Here is a 19,902-nt window from a genome sequence, read left to right as displayed (position 1 = left end):
ACAGTGGCAGAATTGCCTTTTTTTAAGAAGCCTGTTTCTATAAAATAGGGAAATAATTCTGCGTTAAACTTAGATTGAAGATGTGCTTGAGAACAGGAACAAAGATCTCCGAACAACCCTTTATAACAAAGGTAGGGACGTCATCAATTCCAACAGATTTAGGTGGTCTTAGACATCTGATTGCTTTACAAATGTCCAATTCGGAGATACGGGCTAATGATAAGAATTCAGAGGACTCCACAGGGGAAGGGGTTACTCATAAACAAGACTGACTGAAAATACTTAGCAAATGCATCAGCAACATTATAGGGTTCTGTCAAACGAGTACAATCAACCTCACGTTGAATAGAAGTGGAATTTATTTTTCTATGAGGCTCCATGTATTTCTAAAATTACTTGGGTTTAGCGACCTTAAATTGTCATCAATGGACTTCAACTAATTAAGTCTGTCAGACTTGATTGTAGCTTTATTAGCTTACGATAGAAGGGATATTTACTATAAAAATAATAAGTCTTAATCTTTTTAAAACGTCTGTAACAGTAATCTATTTTGTAAATGTAATACTGTAAAGCACTCGAAAACCAATGAGGGAATTTTGGGTTTCTGGTAAACCCACGGGGAATTACCTGATCTATAGCATTTGTGACAACCGCGTTCAGGTTAATGACAGTATCATCAACAGTGGTGGTGATGATGATAACAGTAATACTTGCACTGTGCTTTTTAAAAAATTCTGAAAACGATTAAGCTAGAAATATATAAAAATACGAGTGCTAAATTCAGAAATTAAATAAAAATTTACAATAATGATACATGGTTACGTTAAACTTGTAAGTAAAACACTAAACCAGGATTTTATACATTGTTTAATGTTTGATTTATTTTCAGATGTTTGTTAGAAAAAGCTGTTCTAGGGAACAATCTCTGTCCGTAGTTCTTAAACACAATCACTTTGCTGAATGGTCGAATTAACAATAATAATAATGATAATAAAATTATTCTTATTGTGCCGATCATTACGTCCACACCTACTTTTATCCACGTTATATCCTGGCATATTGTGCCAGGATAAATTGTCCCACGGCCGATATTACAGCAGGCTTCTTTCTGAATACATGCACGAAAGAATAATGACCACAATATTCTTAATTACTTGACAGCACAAAGTTAATCTTCACAACATTTTGAAATAAAGTTTCTAATTCCAAACAAAACACACATTTCCATGATAAAATCAGTTTATTCATTCTGCCAAGAGACGAAATCGATCTTTATTTTGAAAATTATACGAGCCCATAAATATACTTCCACAGTTGTTGGATATTAAAGAAGGTGGTACATTTTATTTCACTGAAAGGTTAAATATGCTCTGTCGTTGAGGTAAGGTCCTTGGCGACAATGGTCTGGAGCCTGTTGACAGGTCAGCAGCGGTCAACGTCCATTGGGAATCAAAATGGCCCACCCAAGTGGCGTTAATTTATCGCAGCGCCGTAATCTGATTACTAATTGGACAAGAAAATCGAATTTTCCGTTAGATTGCTTGGCAGGTTCTACGTTCAGGTCCTGTCCTCTATTTGTCTAGACATCCTTCAGCTGCGTTCTAATTTGACTCGGTCCGGTCTTCAAAAATCATTTCTACTTCTAGTCCATTATTGTTTAATCTCAGGTCTCTCAATCTGTTTCCGGGTGTTTAAGAACGTCAGTGGTAGCGGTTGAAAGGTTAGCACTGTCCTACATTTTCGGAAGGTTCCGGGTTTGTTTCTAACTCTGACTTCAGCTGGAGGTTATATATTTTGTCATGTTATATCTCCTTTAGGGAGGGGTCTGAGGCAGTGAGTAACCTCTGAAACCACTCAGTGTTTTCAAACCCGTAGGGCTTAAAATACTATATTCAGTACTATCAGTGTTTTTTTTTATAATTTATCTTATTATTCTTATTACAACGTCACTACATTCTACGTGTACTTGAAGTTATTTCATGTTATGAAAAGTGTAATCGTGCATATGATCTGGTTTGATAACAAGATTAGTCTGACCAACAAATGCATATTCTCACTGGCGAGGAAACATTTTAACACACGGTTCCAGCTCCCGGTTGGAACGTTAAATTACTAACGGAAACGCAATTGGGTGTGGGTCCATCCGTCCGTCGATACTTCCTGTATCTGTATTGTCCAATTAGAAGACCGGCCAGATCGATATATATCGATAGCAGGGCGAGGTACATCTGACTCCTTATACGTCGCGGGCTACATCCAAACCAATAAAACTCAACTGACTTCTGTAACTTTTATACAAACCGTAAAGAATGACACGCAAGTCATTCATGGTTATCACCATTTACAGCTACACAAAATGTCCTCAGTAGTTGATGTAAAATACACAAATATTATACGAGACGTAAACAACGATGTAAACAACTGCTCTTACATTTAAAGCCTTGTCCTCGAAAATTTTCTGGGTACCATACACAATTTAAATAGTGGATACAGCGTCGTTTTATAAACGAAACCACGACTAACGACTTGCTACATAGGAACTTGTCCTACTAACGGGTTCTGGGACCAGATAAGACTCATCCATCGGGTAGTGCGATACATTAACATCGAAACTGTGGGATGCTTCTAAATTAAGTTATTCATGGGGACAGCGCAGTACAATCAAACTATTCGACTGTGAATATCTCTTCGGTCGCTCTCTGTCTGTCTGCCTCCAACCCCAGTCGTTGAGTGGATCGTAACGAGAATCATTAGCCGATGACACTCATGAAAAAACCGAAGTGGCTAAGGGGTTTATTCTGATTCCCTTTTTCTTACATTGAAAGGTTTAACTCTCATTTATAGACACAGCCCGTACAGTTTTTACAATACAAAAAACAAGGCATTATATATGAACGTCCCATCCTTATTTTTCATTAAGTTCTTAAGGTCAGGTACGTACGAAATCTATTTTGTAATCGACTACACGTAGCACAGTATTTTTTGACAACAGTTGGTCAGCTTGTCAAATATATTTCTGGGGAGAAGACAGCTACAGAAATCCCCGAGAAAATCAAGTCGGTGTGATTTGTTTCCGGAGCCCAAATGTGTCACGACCATAAGGTGGTCGTAAGCACAAATATCATTTTTTCTTTGCGAGAAACGAGTGACCCCCAGAAAGCCCGAAATACTCTGTGTAACGTCTGGTTGCTACCAGGCTCGGCCCTCGGGGTAGACGTCCATATCATGATACAAATTCATGTTTTTATTACGTTATTTAACGGCAGAACGTAGACCTGCAAAACATTTAACGTAAATCATGAATAGTGAGTACATTAGCATGAAAGGCGTATAAAACGAAATATTGAAACCAATTGACATGAACGTGGTGAGGCTGTTGATGGACAGGTGCCATGATTCGTCCCTGGTACATCCCTAGAGTCATCTTTACACCAGCCTGCATGGTACCCTTCTGGGCATGGACTATTTGCACGAAAGTAAATTTTCCCACAACGCGAAGTTAACTAGTCACCCAGGAGGTGGCGTGGTGGTTACGCGAGTATCTTTCCTTCTTTCTCCATACGTCTTCGTAGACTCCTGATATTTGCCTAGAAGCAGTGTTAAAAAGCAAGAACGTCATTCATACATCACAGAGAGACGACGATGAGAAATTGCCTGCAGCTGTTGTGTTCTGCTTTATTTCTGCACGTGTCTGCATCCACTACTGTGCAAGAGTTTCAGAACTTAGGCCCTGGGATGCTTAAAAATGAAGCTTACACAGAAGAGAATGTTTCTGTCGTCTGAAAGACAGTAACCATCGAAATGTCTTAGCGTTTTCTTTAGTTCTGAACAGCGTGGCGTGATTGTTATTTATTTGGGCGTGTGTTACACTAGATTGCGTGTAGTTGGCGCCACTTTCAGCACCCCGCAGGCACAGGGCGCGGTTCACTAGATATTTCTCCAGTTGGAACTGGAATATAAGTTACTGCTGGAATTGTTATGTAGCAAAATGAAAACAGCTGAAGAACGCGATGAGAACGGCGCGGACAGGTGATCAGGGTGGACAAACGGCTTCGACTAGGTACGCCAGGTTTCACTTACTGACAGCTTGCATGCTGAATAGTGGGTTGATACGTTTAAATTGTTTAATGACGAAACAAAATGAAAGGTTTTATTCAAGATATGGATGGTTCATACGTAATGAGGAGAAAGGTGTCCTATATACACACTCGCGTTGTATATACAGGCATTGTCGTTCAGAGACAAAGAAATGGGTGTATTTATTGATTTTATAATATTTAATAGGGCGAGGTTAAAATTCCAAAACAAATTGATATAATCTTTTGTACCAGATCAAATCCAGGACGATCGACATATTTTAAAATAAACGCAAAATATATTGGAGCAATTTTTGTGTGACATTTTGAAAGGTTGGAAGTTAAGAATTTAAAATGATCGGCACATAAAAATGTTAAGTCCTCTGCTTTAAAGTGCTGTACTGACCATAACTTTGCAGATATTATTCGAAACTGTCAGAGGCCAAGACGGTAGATTGCCGATCTACTTGTTCAGAATCCGAGCATAACTTGTTCTCCTCGCAGGTGTGTGGGCTCGATTAATTACAGGTTGGCGATCAGCACGCGATCCTACACCTGCCAATTCACGGCTAGCGAGGTAGACACGTAACTTCTATTCTCGGATTACCCTCTACCGCTGATTCACTGTCTGAGAGGTGAACGATTGTCCTGGTGCATGTGTGGGGAGGACGGATATTATCTGTTGGACCGATCGCTAACACGCCCATATGATCTCTTGCTATTCTTGGTGTCAAAAGGTTGTTTCTTCGATGCCAGTTAGTACCTACAACTTTCGACGAATATCTTGAAGACACAAGGAAACGCAGTATTGAAATGGACCGTATTTTATTCGTCTGGCTACGTAACGGTGAATGCATTGATAATTTATGTCTTTTAAGGATTATTATTAATAGTTATATAGGTATAGCTGTTAGAACGCTGGCCTTGTAATCCTGGGGTCGCGGGTTAGATTCCCGGCGGTGCCCGGATTTATAACTTGTATTCGGCAAGGCCGTGGTCTAGGCAACACGGAGTTTTCCTCCGTGGCATCCCAACAATTACTCCATTCACACACAGAAGAAGGCAATGGCAAACCACTTCTGGATCATCTGCCAAGAACGTATATGAACAGGTCCCAGTCCGAGAAAAGGATGGAAGGATCCTGTTCATATGGACCTGTCGTCAGACAGAACACTAAATAATAATAAGATGAGGTGGTCTAGCGGTTAGAACGCTGGCCTTGTAATCCTGGGGTCTCGGGTTCGATTCCTGGCGGTGCCCAAATTTATAACTTGTGTTGGGCAAGGCCGTGGTCTAGGCATCACGGAATTTTCCTCCGGGGGCTTCCCCGGTTTCTCCGTGGCATCCCAACAATTACTCCATTCACACACAGAAGAAGGCAATGGCAAACCACTTCTGGATCATCTGCCAAGAACGTATATGAACAGGTCCCAGTCCGAGAAAAGGATGGAAGGATCCTGTTCATATGGACCTGTCGTCAGACAGAACACTAAATAATAATAAGATGGTTAGAACGCTGGCCTTGTAATCCTGGGGTCTCGGGTTCGATTCCTGGCGGTGCCCAAATTTATAACTTGTGTTGGGCAAGGCCGTGGTCTAGGCATCACGGAATTTTCCTCCGGGGGCTTCCCCGGTTTCTCCGTGGCATCCCAACAATTACTCCATTCACACACAGAAGAAGGCAATGGCAAACCACTTCTGGATCATCTGCCAAGAACGTATATGAACAGGTCCCAGTCCGAGAAAAGGATGGAAGGATCCTGTTCATATGGACCTGTCGTCAGACAGAACACTAAATAAAAGGATTATTATGAATAGTTATATAGGGCAGATAAGTAGGAATGTTGACGCAAGAAACTAGGCCGGGTGTTTGTGGGAAGGGACAGAGGACAACGCAGAAGAATTTATTCGAGGACCTAGAATATTCCGAAAATAAAGGAGGAATCTTAAACTCTACGATCGGTGATCAGACCTTAAACAATCCACGGCGACTAGATTATGTTTCTCTGCTCGTAATACTGATATTTCCACTGGCCGCTGCAAGCCCTCGACAGCATGTCTCCGCATTCAAATGAGCGCAGAATGCATTAATTGCTAATTTTGTTGCGAGATGTTTGAAGGTGGTTTGTGCGAAAATGATGCAATGTAATGAAGGTTAAGAAAGCGTTAAAGATTGTGTTAAATTAGGAGAGAAAAATATGTTAGAGTCTGTCAAATATAAATGTGAGAGAGTAAAATTAGTAAGGTATAAGTCTAGTTAAAGAAGGGTAGGTTTTAATTTATAATAATATAGTTTGTATAGCCACGGTGGTCTAGCGGTTAGAACGCTGGCCTTGTAATCCTGGGGTCTCGGGTTCGATTCCCGGCGGTGCCCGAATTTATAACTTGTGTTGAGCAAGGCCGTGGTCTAGGCAACACGGAGTTTTCCTCCGGGGGCTTCCCCGGTTTCTCCGTGGCATCCCAACAATTACTCCATTCACACACAGAAGAAGGCAATGGCAAACCACTTCTGGATCATCTGCCAAGAACGTATATGAACAGGTCCCAGTCCGAGAAAAGGATGGAAGGATCCTGTTCATATGGACCTGTCGTCAGACAGAACACTAAATAAAAGGATTATTATGAATAGTTATATAGGGCAGATAAGTAGGAATGTTGACGCAAGAAACTAGGCCGGATGTTTGTGGGAAGGGACAGAGGACAACGCAGAAGAATTTATTCGAGGACCTAGAATATTCCGAAAATAAAGGAGGAATCTTAAACTCTACGATCGGTGATCAGACCTTAAACAATCCACGGCGACTAGATTATGTTTCTCTGCTCGTAATACTGATATTTCCACTGGCCGCTGCAAGCCCTCGACAGCATGTCTCCGCATTCAAATGAGCGCAGAATGCATTAATTGCTAATTTTGTTGCGAGATGTTTGAAGGTGGTTTGTGCGAAAATGATGCAATGTAATGAAGGTTAAGAAAGCGTTAAAGATTGTGTTAAATTAGGAGAGAAAAATATGTTAGAGTCTGTCAAATATAAATGTGAGAGAGTAAAATTAGTAAGGTATAAGTCTAGTTAAAGAAGGGTAGGTTTTAATTTATAATAATATAGTTTGTATAGCCACGGTGGTCTAGCGGTTAGAACGCTGGCCTTGTAATCCTGGGGTCTCGGGTTCGATTCCCGGCGGTGCCCGAATTTATAACTTGTGTTGAGCAAGGCCGTGGTCTAGGCAACACGGAGTTTTCCTCCGGGGGCTTCCCCGGTTTCTCCGTGGCATCCCAACAATTACTCCATTCACACACAGAAGAAGGCAATGGCAAACCACTTCTGGATCATCTGCCAAGAACGTATATGAACAGGTCCCAGTCCGAGAAAAGGATGGAAGGATCCTGTTCATATGGACCTGTCGTCAGACAGAACACTAAATAAAAGGATTATTATGAATAGTTATATAGGGCAGATAAGTAGGAATGTTGACGCAAGAAACTAGGCCGGATGTTTGTGGGAAGGGACAGAGGACAACGCAGAAGAATTTATTCGAGGACCTAGAATATTCCGAAAATAAAGGAGGAATCTTAAACTCTACGATCGGTGATCAGACCTTAAACAATCCACGGCGACTAGATTATGTTTCTCTGCTCGTAATACTGATATTTCCACTGGCCGCTGCAAGCCCTCGACAGCATGTCTCCGCATTCAAATGAGCGCAGAATGCATTAATTGCTAATTTTGTTGCGAGATGTTTGAAGGTGGTTTGTGCGAAAATGATGCAATGTAATGAAGGTTAAGAAAGCGTTAAAGATTGTGTTAAATTAGGAGAGAAAAATATGTTAGAGTCTGTCAAATATAAATGTGAGAGAGTAAAATTAGTAAGGTATAAGTCTAGTTAAAGAAGGGTAGGTTTTAATTTATAATAATATAGTTTGTATAGCCACGGTGGTCTAGCGGTTAGAACGCCGTGGTCTAGGCAACACGGAGTTTTCCTCCGGGGGCTTCCCCGGTTTCTCCGTGGCATCCCAACAATTACTCCATTCACACACAGAAGAAGGCAATGGCAAACCACTTTTGGATCATCTGCCAAGAACGTATATGAACAGGTCCCAGTCCGAGAAAAGGATTGAAGGATCCTGTTCATATGGACCTGTCCTCAGACAGAACACTAAATAATAATTTTTAAATAGGGTTATTGCACTGACGAAACGTTAAAAGTGAGAGGTCACTCAGTTAACAGATTGCAGGGCTCAGTGTAGCTGAAATGATGAAAATAAACAGAAATATACATAAGGGCAGACATTTCCTCTTGAAATTGGAATCAAGAAAGATGCAGTAGGTTTGGTGAGTGATGACGAATGCGAACCAGCGTACAGCCATGTGACGAAGATTCAGAAGAATGTAGTACAAGGAACAGATATCGGACCCTTCGTTGACCAATTTGACGAGTCATATCAGACGAACACAGACGGTGAATAGCTCGGTCTTGCAGTATTCAACAGAAGAATAAGAAACAATAGTCTAATTGCACAGAAAATTTGTTTTTAGAAATGATTTTGGATCTGAAAGCACAGATATAAAGACAATATTAAGAAAGTAGTTAGGAAGATTTTTTGAAGGTCTGATATACGACCGATGCAGTAAAGTATTCTGTAATTTCCTTTTGTACTGATGGTTGTGAACCTTCAGGCGTCATAACAGGAGGAAATTTATTGAATAATAAAATAATGTTTTCTACTCGTCATTGTAACAAACTTGTTACATATTTCACTTGAGTATCCGTCACCAAATAACGTGTTTCAAGGTCAGTTTAAAATCATACAACGTTGCAACATCAACAATATAAACCGAGAACTCTCAGAGTAGCAATGCTGACGGCGTTGTATAGTTGACTTCGAGCCGCGTGGTGAGGCTGGAGTGTGACCTTGAATCATGCAATTTTGTGACGACTAATATAGCCACTTATTCCGTTGGCTTCTTGCTTCATTCGTTTGGTTTATTTACAGATCGTCATTTGAAGATTTTAAGAAAGGGAAATGTATTTATGATCTATCTCTATATACCTGTTTACAATTAAATATAACTGTCAGCTGTTTTAAAAACGGTAGTTGTTGAAATCATCTCCAGGGAAGGTTAATCTGTGTGTAAGTTCCGTCTGTCAAATGTCTTTATGACATATATGTTCTTACGGTCCGTTGACATGAAGTTCATAGCCATTACCAAATTAAACCTGAAAGCCAGATTGAAACAAGATGAAATCTTGGCACGACATGAAAGAACCCGTTGGTTTTCTTGCTACTAGGGGTGAGTTGCCAATACAAGTAGGAGGAAGGACTCTGGGTTATTCACTTGGTTTTTTTATGCACGGCTTGGCTTCCGCGAAACTCGTCATTTGGAGGCAGATATGTATCTCAAGTGTGTTGGGGGAGAAGTGTCTTAAATTGGGGCGGGGCGAGGAAAATTTTGTTACAAGCCACCGGGTATAGTCTCGACATAAATCAACTGGCACAGTAGCGCGGAACAAGCACTGTATCGGCTAGTTCCATGTTTCATTGTAGAATTGAATGAGATTTTACATACCGAGAGTTTCCGACATAATAGCTCCACGTGTTTTATGTATGTTTTAATGAGCGTAATGTACAAGGACTGATGATGCTTCAAAAGAGAATCGAATTTTTTGAAATTATGAAACGAAACTCAGCGTAAATGGCCAAACATATACAAGAATTTTATATCTCTGAAACTACACCAATATTTTGCTGGAAGTACACACCAGCAAAATCTTAAAAGAATTAATTTTCTCCGTCGGCGAAGACGTCTGTCTTCTGGGTTGTAGAGCTGTGTAATTTGGTAAAAGTTTATCGACGTTTCAGAGGGCGTTCACGTTGGTAAACTTCTACCAGAATGCACGACGCTACAACCCAGAAGACAGCGATCTTTTAAATATACTTTGCTTCTTATCATTTTAAGTTGCGTTGAACTTCGCCCAATATATTTATTTATTATTATTATTATTTATTATTGACTGCAAATGGGTTTATACCCGGTGGCAGTGACCTACAATAAGATACTAAACAATTAGACACAGCAAAACAATGAGACACAACAGAACAATGAGATACTTCAACACAATGAGACAGAACAAAACAATAAAAAGAGGACACAACAAAAACAATAAGACACAACAAAACATTGAGATACATCAACACAATGAGACAGAACAAAACAATAAAAAAAGGACACAACAAAAACAATAAGACACAACAAAACAATGAGATACATCAACACAATGAGACAGAACAAAACAATAAAAAAGGACACAACAAAAAAACAATAAGACACAACAAAACAATGAGATACATCAACACAATGAGACAGAACAAAACAATAAAAAAGGACACAACAAAAACAATAAGACACAACAAAACAATGAGATACATCAACACAGAGACAGAACAAAACAATAAAAAATGACACAACAAAAACAATAAGACACAACAAAACAATGAAATACATCAACACAATGAGACAGAACAAAACAATAAAAAAGGACACAACAAAAACAATAAGACACAACAAAACAATGAGATACATCAACACAGAGACAGAACAAAACAATAAAAAAAATGACAACAAAAACAATAAGACACAACAAAACAATGAGATACATCAACACAATGAGACAGAACAAAACAATAAAAAAAGGACACAACAAAAACAATAAGACACAACAAAACAATGAGATACATCAACACAATGAGACAGAACAAAACAATAAAAAGGACACAACAAAAAAACAATAAGACACAACAAAACAATGAGATACATCAACACAATGAGACAGAACAAAACAATAAAAAAGGACACAACAAAAACAATAAGACACAACAAAACAATGAGATACATCAACACAGAGACAGAACAAAACAATAAAAAATGACACAACAAAAACAATAAGACACAACAAAACAATGAAATACATCAACACAATGAGACAGAACAAAACAATAAAAAAGGACACAACAAAAACAATAAGACACAACAAAACAATGAGATACATCAACACAGAGACAGAACAAAACAATAAAAAAAATGACAACAAAAACAATAAGACACAACAAAACAATGAGATACATCAACACAATGAGACAGAACAAAACAATAAAAAAAGGACACAACAAAAACAATAAGACACAACAAAACAACATATCCCACTCAAAATCAACCAACACTTAGATTACAAAACCATCTAACCTAAAGTACTTAACTTAAAAATGATCGCTTCACTACAACAGAAAATTGTATTTCTCGTGTTTATTGTTATTACGTTAATACAGAGAGGGAATAAACTGTTTTAAGAACCTGCCCTGTATTTATTGTCTCCATTTGAATTCTACAACCCGTGTTGTAAACGTTACAACACTGTTACAATACCACGGTTGTGTTTATTATATATTCTTTAAAGATGCTTTCTCACCACGTTTCAATTCCTCTCACCCTGATGCCTAGTGTTTTCGGAAATGTTTAATGAGAGACGTGTTCTGTGATGGCGATTGGCTGATAGTCTATGAAGTGAGATTTCAAGTTCTCGCGTCGCCGAATACGAAGCTAGCTGTCATCTTGTTTAGTGCGTCGCGACCATCGCCTTGATGATGGAGGAACAAAACATCTCTGAAACGTTGGCAAACTACAATTCAGACGATGGGCATCTTGATACAATATGACTTCCTTTCGTTTGCTGATGTTAAATGACCAGTGTATAAAAAAATGAACAAAAATTAAAACGAATGGACCAACTGTAACGATTTCAAAGGGAAGTCTTCGTACACAATATTTTGGTTGTAACAATGAATGTAAGTTCTAGCTAGATGCGTTCACAACCCCACGGAAGGTGCGTTAAAATCGCTTTATAGCTCTATCCATCAATCTGAATAAACTCGTGAATGGATAAACCGATTTTGATTGAATTTCATTTTGCAGAATTTTATGGGAAATTGTCGAGAGTAATTTCAGTTTTCATTTAGAGAGGAAAATTTAACGATCACTTCGCGTAAGACCATAAATCTTGTGATAATAATTTCTTCAGTAGGAAAAAGCAATATTCAAAAGCTCTGTTTTAATACGCCTTTGGACCAGATATTAAACGAATTATTTAATTTTTTTTCGCTGTATTTAATAACAGAGAACAGTTTCGCCTTAGTAGTGATGGTTTATTCACTCAGTATATAATTATATCTTGTGGATGTTATTCTAATTTCTGTGTAACTTGAAAAACATGGATGTTAACATGTCAGTTGTAACACTTGATGAACACGCCTGTAAATACATATGAGGAGCGATCGGAAAGTTTCCAGACTGCGCGTATAAAAACCCGTACACTTATCTCAGGTATTGAATTATTCATCCATCACCCTCGAAGTAGTTCCCCTGGGAGTGAACACAACGATCCCAGCGCCGCTGCCAAGCCTGGAAGCATTCCTGGAAATCTTTCTTTGTCAGCCTGTCAAGCACCATCTGCGATTCTGCCTGAATCTCTTTTATCGTCTGAAATCTCCTTCCCTTTAGCTGAATTTTCATCTTTGGGAAGAGGAAGAGGAAGAAGTCACACGGAGCTAAATCCGACGAATAAGGAGGGTGCTGGATGACGGCCACGGTGTTTGAGGCCAAAAACTGCCGAACTTTGAGGGCGGTGTGCGCTGGCGCTTTGTCATGATGCGTCGCATGTGGAGTTCTTCCTTTAGAATCAGCTGACAGGTCCCATAGCCTATCCCAACAATGTCGCACAAGTCGTTGATGGTACGACGTCGATCTTTGTGAATGGCCTGCCGAATGTTCGTAACATTTTCGGGCGTTGTGCTCGAAGATGGTCGTCCAGAACGCTCGTCATCATCGACAGAGGTTCGGCCATTTTTAAAACGTGAATGCCACACAAACGTTTGTGCACGACCCATTGCGGACTCCCCAAATTCTTGCTTTAGCATTTCATAGGTTTCCGTAGCCGTTTTGGCGAGTCTTTGGCAAAATTTGATGCACACGCCATTCCGAAATCGCAGGAGGGTCGGTGTAATGCACTACCAAAACTCCCGTAACTAAGAAACAAATGCTAATTCGATGATGCCGGCTGGCACACTGATTCACTATGAATGTAGGCCGCACCCCCTAGCGGCAGAAGCTCGTACTACATCCGGTTCGCCCTATATTGACACAGTCTGGAAACTTTCCGATCGCACCTTGTATTCTGCATTCTGCACAGTCTTGAATGTGTTTGAAAATGTTGTCATCGTTTTGTTAAGACGTGAAGTTCAGTAGCTTTTGAAAGCGCTATGCTACTAACAGAATTTCATCCATCCAGCTAGCCAGCCAGAATATTTTAACTGCGTTCGGTTACCGGAATCATATGTATCAATAACTTGTTTAATGACGCCTTAGACCCGTATTTGTAAGATTGTAGCATAGTGCGCGATTATCTTAATGCTTCAACAGTTGTGATTGCTCCATATTAAACGTCGATTATCGCGAATTGTTGAACGAAGTTCCTAGCCAGTGACGTCATTACAAATTGTAGCTCCTCTAATAAGGCAGAACTAGTAGATCGTTATGATAAAGTCGTGATCACTTGTACCATTTAAACGGAGAATGGAGCCCCACCAAAAAGAGAATGAGATTCTTTATAAATACTTTATCTTATTACGTATTGTCTTCGATTTGTAGTACAGTCCTCTTAAAAGTAATAGTATTCCCAGCTTTTCCAGAAATTACTCGTATTTTATGGCTACTGATGGTTCATTGACGTGTACGAAACGGTTCATATCCTGATCCAGATACATAAAATCCACAACCTTCAAACCTTTCTTCCTAAGATCCCTTTTAATATTATCCTCCATCTATTCTTTGGTATCCCGAGTTGTATCTTCTTTTCAGAATTTACAAAAATAATTTTGTACTTGCTCAATTTTATCAGTCTAATCACAATAAAATATTATTATAAAATATTAAAATATTATTACAATTAACATTTAAATATTTAAAATATATTAAAATGATGCTCTCTATCGAAATGTTCGATTTACATTAGAGCAACATCTTAAAATATTATTATCAAATATTAAAATATTAATATATATTAGAGCATCATCTTTTACAGATGATGCTCTAATGTAAATCGAACATTTCGATAGAGAGCATCATTTTAATATATTTTAAATATTTAAATGTTAATTGTAATAATATTTTAATATTTAATAATAATATTTTATTGTGATTAGACTGATAAAATTGAGCAAGTATATATTTCAACACAATATGACGCAACATTATCATCTTAAAAATAATTTTGTTTGCATTTCTTATTTTTTCATGCGCCCTACGTGCCTTGCCAATCTCATCCTCCTAGATTTGATCATCCTAAGAATATTTGGTGAGTGAAGTTTACTAATTATGGGGTACGTTCGGTTTTCTCCACCCTCCTGTCCCACGTAGATCCATTCTCAGACACACTCTGTGAGTATTCATCCCTTAAGTGTGCATGACCAGAATTGTATATTTTAATATTTTGAAACATTTCGTATCGTGCTCGTTTTTACAGTGGCCCTTCTGACCATCTATTCTGAATAACTCAGCAACAGACCTGACTTGCTTTGCGTAAAACAGAGTAATCAAAATGGCGGCCCGCTGGCTACGTCAGACATGGTACCACTACAGTCAGGCCCACGGACTTATTTCTTAATTTATTACTAATTGTTACAGGCCCATTTTAGTTGGATTTAAAAAAATACTATGATTATCACGCATGTTGGGGGAAGACGAGAGTTGAACTGTCCTTGCCTAAAAAAATCCCACTGTTTTAATTTCATATTAATTTCAGTACATAACCCCAAAATTAGTGTTACTCTCTCTTTGTTATGGATATTAATGTTTTTAATGACACCATTCGGTAATGAACTTTGACATCCAGCGACCAGCAACGTTTACAAACTAATATATCCACCCTTTTCACTTCAAATGAACCCAGGACTTTGCCGTTTACTGCCTCTGTTGGAAGTTACGTGGCACTAATATGGCGTAGTGCGCAAGTTGTTTGGCGTTGTGCTTACATCGACAGAGCAGGCTGGCTCAGCGCTACCGCACCACGTGTGTGTCCGGGATGTATTTGATTATTTCTATCATCCTACACTGCACCGTAATCAACAAATTAGAAGTTATGCTAGGGGCTACCCCCCATGAAGATAAAATACAGCTGAACCTCTGAAGATCTGATAAAAAAGAATTACGATATGGACCTTACATCCATTCACTTTCATGTCCCTAATTCTAGAGTAGTGTCTGAGATCCTGACAGGATGATGTTATTCTTGGTCCTTTACAGATGTCCTGAAGCCTCAAATTCCCTGTAGTTTTGGTAACATATTTAGTTAATCCACCGCTGGGGTTAGCGTAGCGGTAACACGTCTGACTCACTTTCAGGACGTATCTGGTTTAAATCTCGGTCATTTACCGTCTGTTATGGTAGAGGTTTTTGTATTTTTTCTCAGTTTCTTTACGTGAGTGACAGATTATACCTTTAAATGTTACTTTCCTCAATTCTTCAGTCATATTTTTCTAACACCCCCAATATATGATATACCTTATAATATGATAAAAAGTTTCGATTGCCCGCTGCGTTTAAACTCCGTAAAATAAAATTAATCTGTGAGCACACAGTTGAAATATTTTGATGATTATCTTTAGCGTGAAAAAGTGTTCCAGCTTTGCTTAGTAACATGTGCACTGTACATATCGTATGGACATATGTTTGCAGATGATTAAAGTCCTGACGAATCGACCTTTTCATATTAGGACAGATGACTGTCGATACTGCGGTACTATGTTGAAAAATGTTTGCATGTTTCTATGACCAGGCTTTATGGCTGCATTGAAATAGCTGCTACGTTAATATGGGTTTAATCTTGAGAAGCGAGCTGTGCGAGCTGCATAAGCAGCATGGGGTGTCATATGACATAAGAAAATCGCTTGTTGTGTCCTGCGTGAGAGAAACACACGGCCTTCCTGCGCATGCACAGTCAGAGCTTCCTTGCGCATGCGCCTTACTGGCCAGCGCAGCGACCTGCTCGAAAATATCAAAATATTTGATCTCGGCTTTGGCCGGCGACCGCTTCGCTGTAACATAGGACAGCGCCACACAAACAGCCAGTTTGATATTTCCGCTTCACCCACGCAACTCGCACCGCTCACACTTAATCGCCCACGTAGGACACCGGGTAAGATGTTAACATTATATTTCTCCGAACCTTTGGAATCTATCACGAGTCCACACATCGTCAACATTATAATGACGTCATGGGTTTGTCGAACAATTAGAAGAGCCTCCCACTAACGGACAAATCTGCCCTTCAGTGGACAGTGTAAACCAACAGATCAGGATCTAAGCAGTGTTGTTTGTCACAAAACAGTGAGCGAAAAGTATCATTCAATTCCATCTTGTCGCCGTTCGCTTTACAGTTTTTAGTTAAGGAGAAAGGAATGCAGCAGGCATTGCGGGCTTCCCCTGATGCGTAATTCAGCAGTCATGACTAAAAAGTCAGACTGTAGTAAAGCTGTTATATACTGCTCGATTCCGCCCACCGCTTATAGCGCTGTCCACTACAATCGGTAAGCATAATAATTATGTTTATAATTATAGTATTGAGATCTAATCGCGATGGAGTACGTCGATGGCCTGGCTGCAACGTGGAATAACTGTAGCATGCAGTCACACCAGTAATGTCGTAGCAGGTAAACATATTTTTAGCCTTTTTGGCTTCTATACTTCCCTGTCAAACATTATTATATACTAAAATAAAAACACAATGCACTGAGAATCTGTGGAATGTAGTGGCATTGACCTCAAAATTCCTCTTCAGGGTTCTAGGACCCCGCCGAATATTTCCGATTTTCCGGACGATCGTTTCTTTGAATGAGATCGTAATTGTGATGCAAATTACATTCCGTTCAACGATCAAATTTCTTTAGTAAATTTATTTTATCTTGCACGTTTTGCGGGTTTTAAAGTATGAACTTCTCGTCCTATAGCACTGTGCCATTGTGAAAATTACTCCAGTCTACAAATTAACTCTGTAGAACAAATTAATCATTCTGCTGTAAGCCGTAAATGCTCGGTTAACTAACTAACTAACCCAGCTTCCAGTCTAAATGGGCCTCCTTCGTTCGAGACAAGCGGTCTGAGTTACATTTACTGTTGTGGTCGTGAATGTGTGGAGCTTTACCTCCAAACCGCTGTTAGGCTGTAGACAATAATTCATTCGTTTACAGATTCCACTTGAGATTAACGCGTCATTTATTTAATTTCTAATGCTTCATCTGTTTACATTAGACATGATTATGTCCGGAAACCTATTTAACTGTATAGGTCAAAATATGAAAGAGTTTGTACTGGCATCCGAAAGGAAAAGACAGCTATAAAAATGTGAAATTCTGAGGTGAAAGTAACACTGGTGTTGTAAGATTTGAGGTTTCCACAGCAGTGAGTATGAAGATTTCCGTCTTCTGGGTTGTTGCGCTGTGTAGTCTGGTAGATGTTTACCAACGTTTCAGAGGTCATACTACCTCCGTCATCAGGGCGATGATTATGCAGATTTCTGTCTTCTGGGTTGTTGCGCTGTGTAGTCTGGTCGATGTTTACCAACGTTTCAGAGGTCATACTGCCTCCGTCATCAGGGCGTCATCGCCCTGATGATGGAGGCAGTATGACCTCCGAAATGTTGGTTAACATCGACCAGACTACACAGCGCAACAACCCAGAAGACGGAAATCTTTAACACTGGTCTTATTTGTTGTTTAAATTGAATAACACTGATATTGATGATGATGATGATGAATATGCCCAAACGTTGTCATTCATGCCTAATATTTAAAATATAAAGTTGACGATGTTGCAGAATGTAAACGACTTTTTAACGATAACTGAATAATTGTTGTTACACTTTTGAAATTACATGTACTCGATTAAAAACGTATCCATATATTCTGTAAACAAATATTTTTCGTGTGTGAGCCTTAAAAAACACTTGAATGAAGGCTGAATCTTCGAGATTTGTTTTTATTAATGTAAATAAAAGATACGGCTATAGAACGGACCCGCCCAATCAATTTATTACGTTTGTAATCATCTTTTTATTCTAACAACCGGACTTGATAACCGCTTTCGACATGGAGAGAGACAGTCTCCATCCAAAGCTGTAAACTATAAACATTACACATTATATACCCGCTGGTTGTCCAACCTGATGGCGGCTTCATAATGTTGGTAGGAGTGTCTTGTTTATTTCATATGGTAGCATTTTCCATGTCTCTTTGGGACAACAATATCTTACCCTTGTTTAAACATGACAAGTATCATAAAATGTCGTTTACGTGTTAATCAAGTTTGCTTGGCAAGAACATACAGGAATTAAAAATGTACACTCAAATTCCGTTATCACGTACGTTTTGGTATAACGTAGTTCAGGGTTGTCCAAACCTTTTCATTCTTCTGACTAAGAAGTCTTCTTGTTTAACCTAAGGACCGGATACTGTTTTTTTTAAACTAATAGCCAGATTTCGTTGTCTTTAACAATAATTATTCACAAATGTCAGCTCAAATATCAATATTATCGAAAAGCTCGAGCTCACTTATTGAAATATACAAAAATTACTATACAGTTGTATGTTATTTTAAATTTACTCTTGCAATAGCTTATGTCTGACCCAGTATTTATCTGGGAAACTTATATTTTAGGAAGGGTTTTAGAATAAACAGAATGTGTACCACTTGCACGTAAAACAGTAGACCAGATACTAATCACGAAATAGTTGAGTTTGTGTTAATCAGTAAGATAGTGTAATTGCGTCATATTGTGAATATTATATCAATTATTTGTTTTAATCCGTCTGATCACAATATAATTTTTATTTAAAATTTCTTATAATTAAGATAATAAAATATCATTCATGTTCCATATCGATCGATCGATATGGAACATGAATGATATTTTATTATCTTAATTATAAGAAATTTTAAATAAAAATTATATTGTGATCAGACGGATTAAAACAAATAATTGATTTAATCAGTAACTAATTAACATATAATTTCGCTTTCCCGTTTACAATTAGACTAGGGCCGGATGTGTCCCGCGGGACTCTGGTTGGAGCAAACTGCCTTAGCTAATGCGGGATAAGACCAGTTGGCCTCTGAAGACAAAACACAAGAAATTTGTTCTTACACAATCTTCAAACAAAATATTATTGATTTAGAGAATATTAAATTACTTCCCATGACCGGAATCTATGACAACTTAGAATAAAGCTTCAGAAAATGTAGCGAAGTTCATGAATGAATGTTTGATGAAAGGGCATCATATATTTTCGATATTATTTTAACCAGAATAAGCTTCGAAGTCATTTATTTTTTCCGTTCTCGTACTGTGTTGCTAAGATCCATTTTCCCACAAAGGATTTGGTCTCCTGCCTGCCTTCTTTCCTTGAGATTTCAAACGAAATCATTCTATTACACGTTTCTCGTCTCTTACACTCGCACAGTGTATCAGAAGTTCCGAAACACTTTGACTAAATTACCCTAACGATTTTAGATAGGCCTATGGATGAAAATCAAATATCTGTGCATTAGTAAGTTTTCTTCATCTGCTTAAGAGTTCATCTCTTGTAGATGTAACGATGTTACTTCTAATGAAGATGTGGGTAAAATTATATTTTAAACTGTGGGCCTATGTGAAAATTTAATTTTGTGAGAAGATAGAATTGAATTAGGCTATAGCTAAAAGACTGTTTATTTTAATATATATAGGG

The 19,902-nt window shown here is 38.6% G+C and overlaps 1 protein-coding gene and 1 long non-coding RNA gene across 7 annotated transcripts in view; both read left to right on the top strand.

The window, feature by feature from the left end:
- robo1 (roundabout guidance receptor 1) overlaps positions 1–19,902 on the top strand; it is a 697,225-nt gene that overhangs the window by 246,550 nt on the left and 430,773 nt on the right. The window lies entirely within an intron of this gene.
- On the top strand, positions 16,126–19,704 carry LOC110838809 (uncharacterized). Its single transcript, XR_002546243.2, has 3 exons — positions 16,126–16,316; positions 16,739–16,830; positions 19,210–19,704. It is a non-coding gene; the product is annotated as an uncharacterized LOC110838809 (long non-coding RNA).

Source organism: Zootermopsis nevadensis, unplaced genomic scaffold (assembly GCF_977971745.1).
Source record: "Zootermopsis nevadensis isolate Lab colony 2312 unplaced genomic scaffold, Znev_1.0 Znev_ptg000061l, whole genome shotgun sequence".
Lineage (NCBI taxonomy): Eukaryota > Metazoa > Arthropoda > Insecta > Blattodea > Termopsidae > Zootermopsis > Zootermopsis nevadensis.
This window is presented reverse-complemented; position numbering and strand designations above follow the sequence as displayed.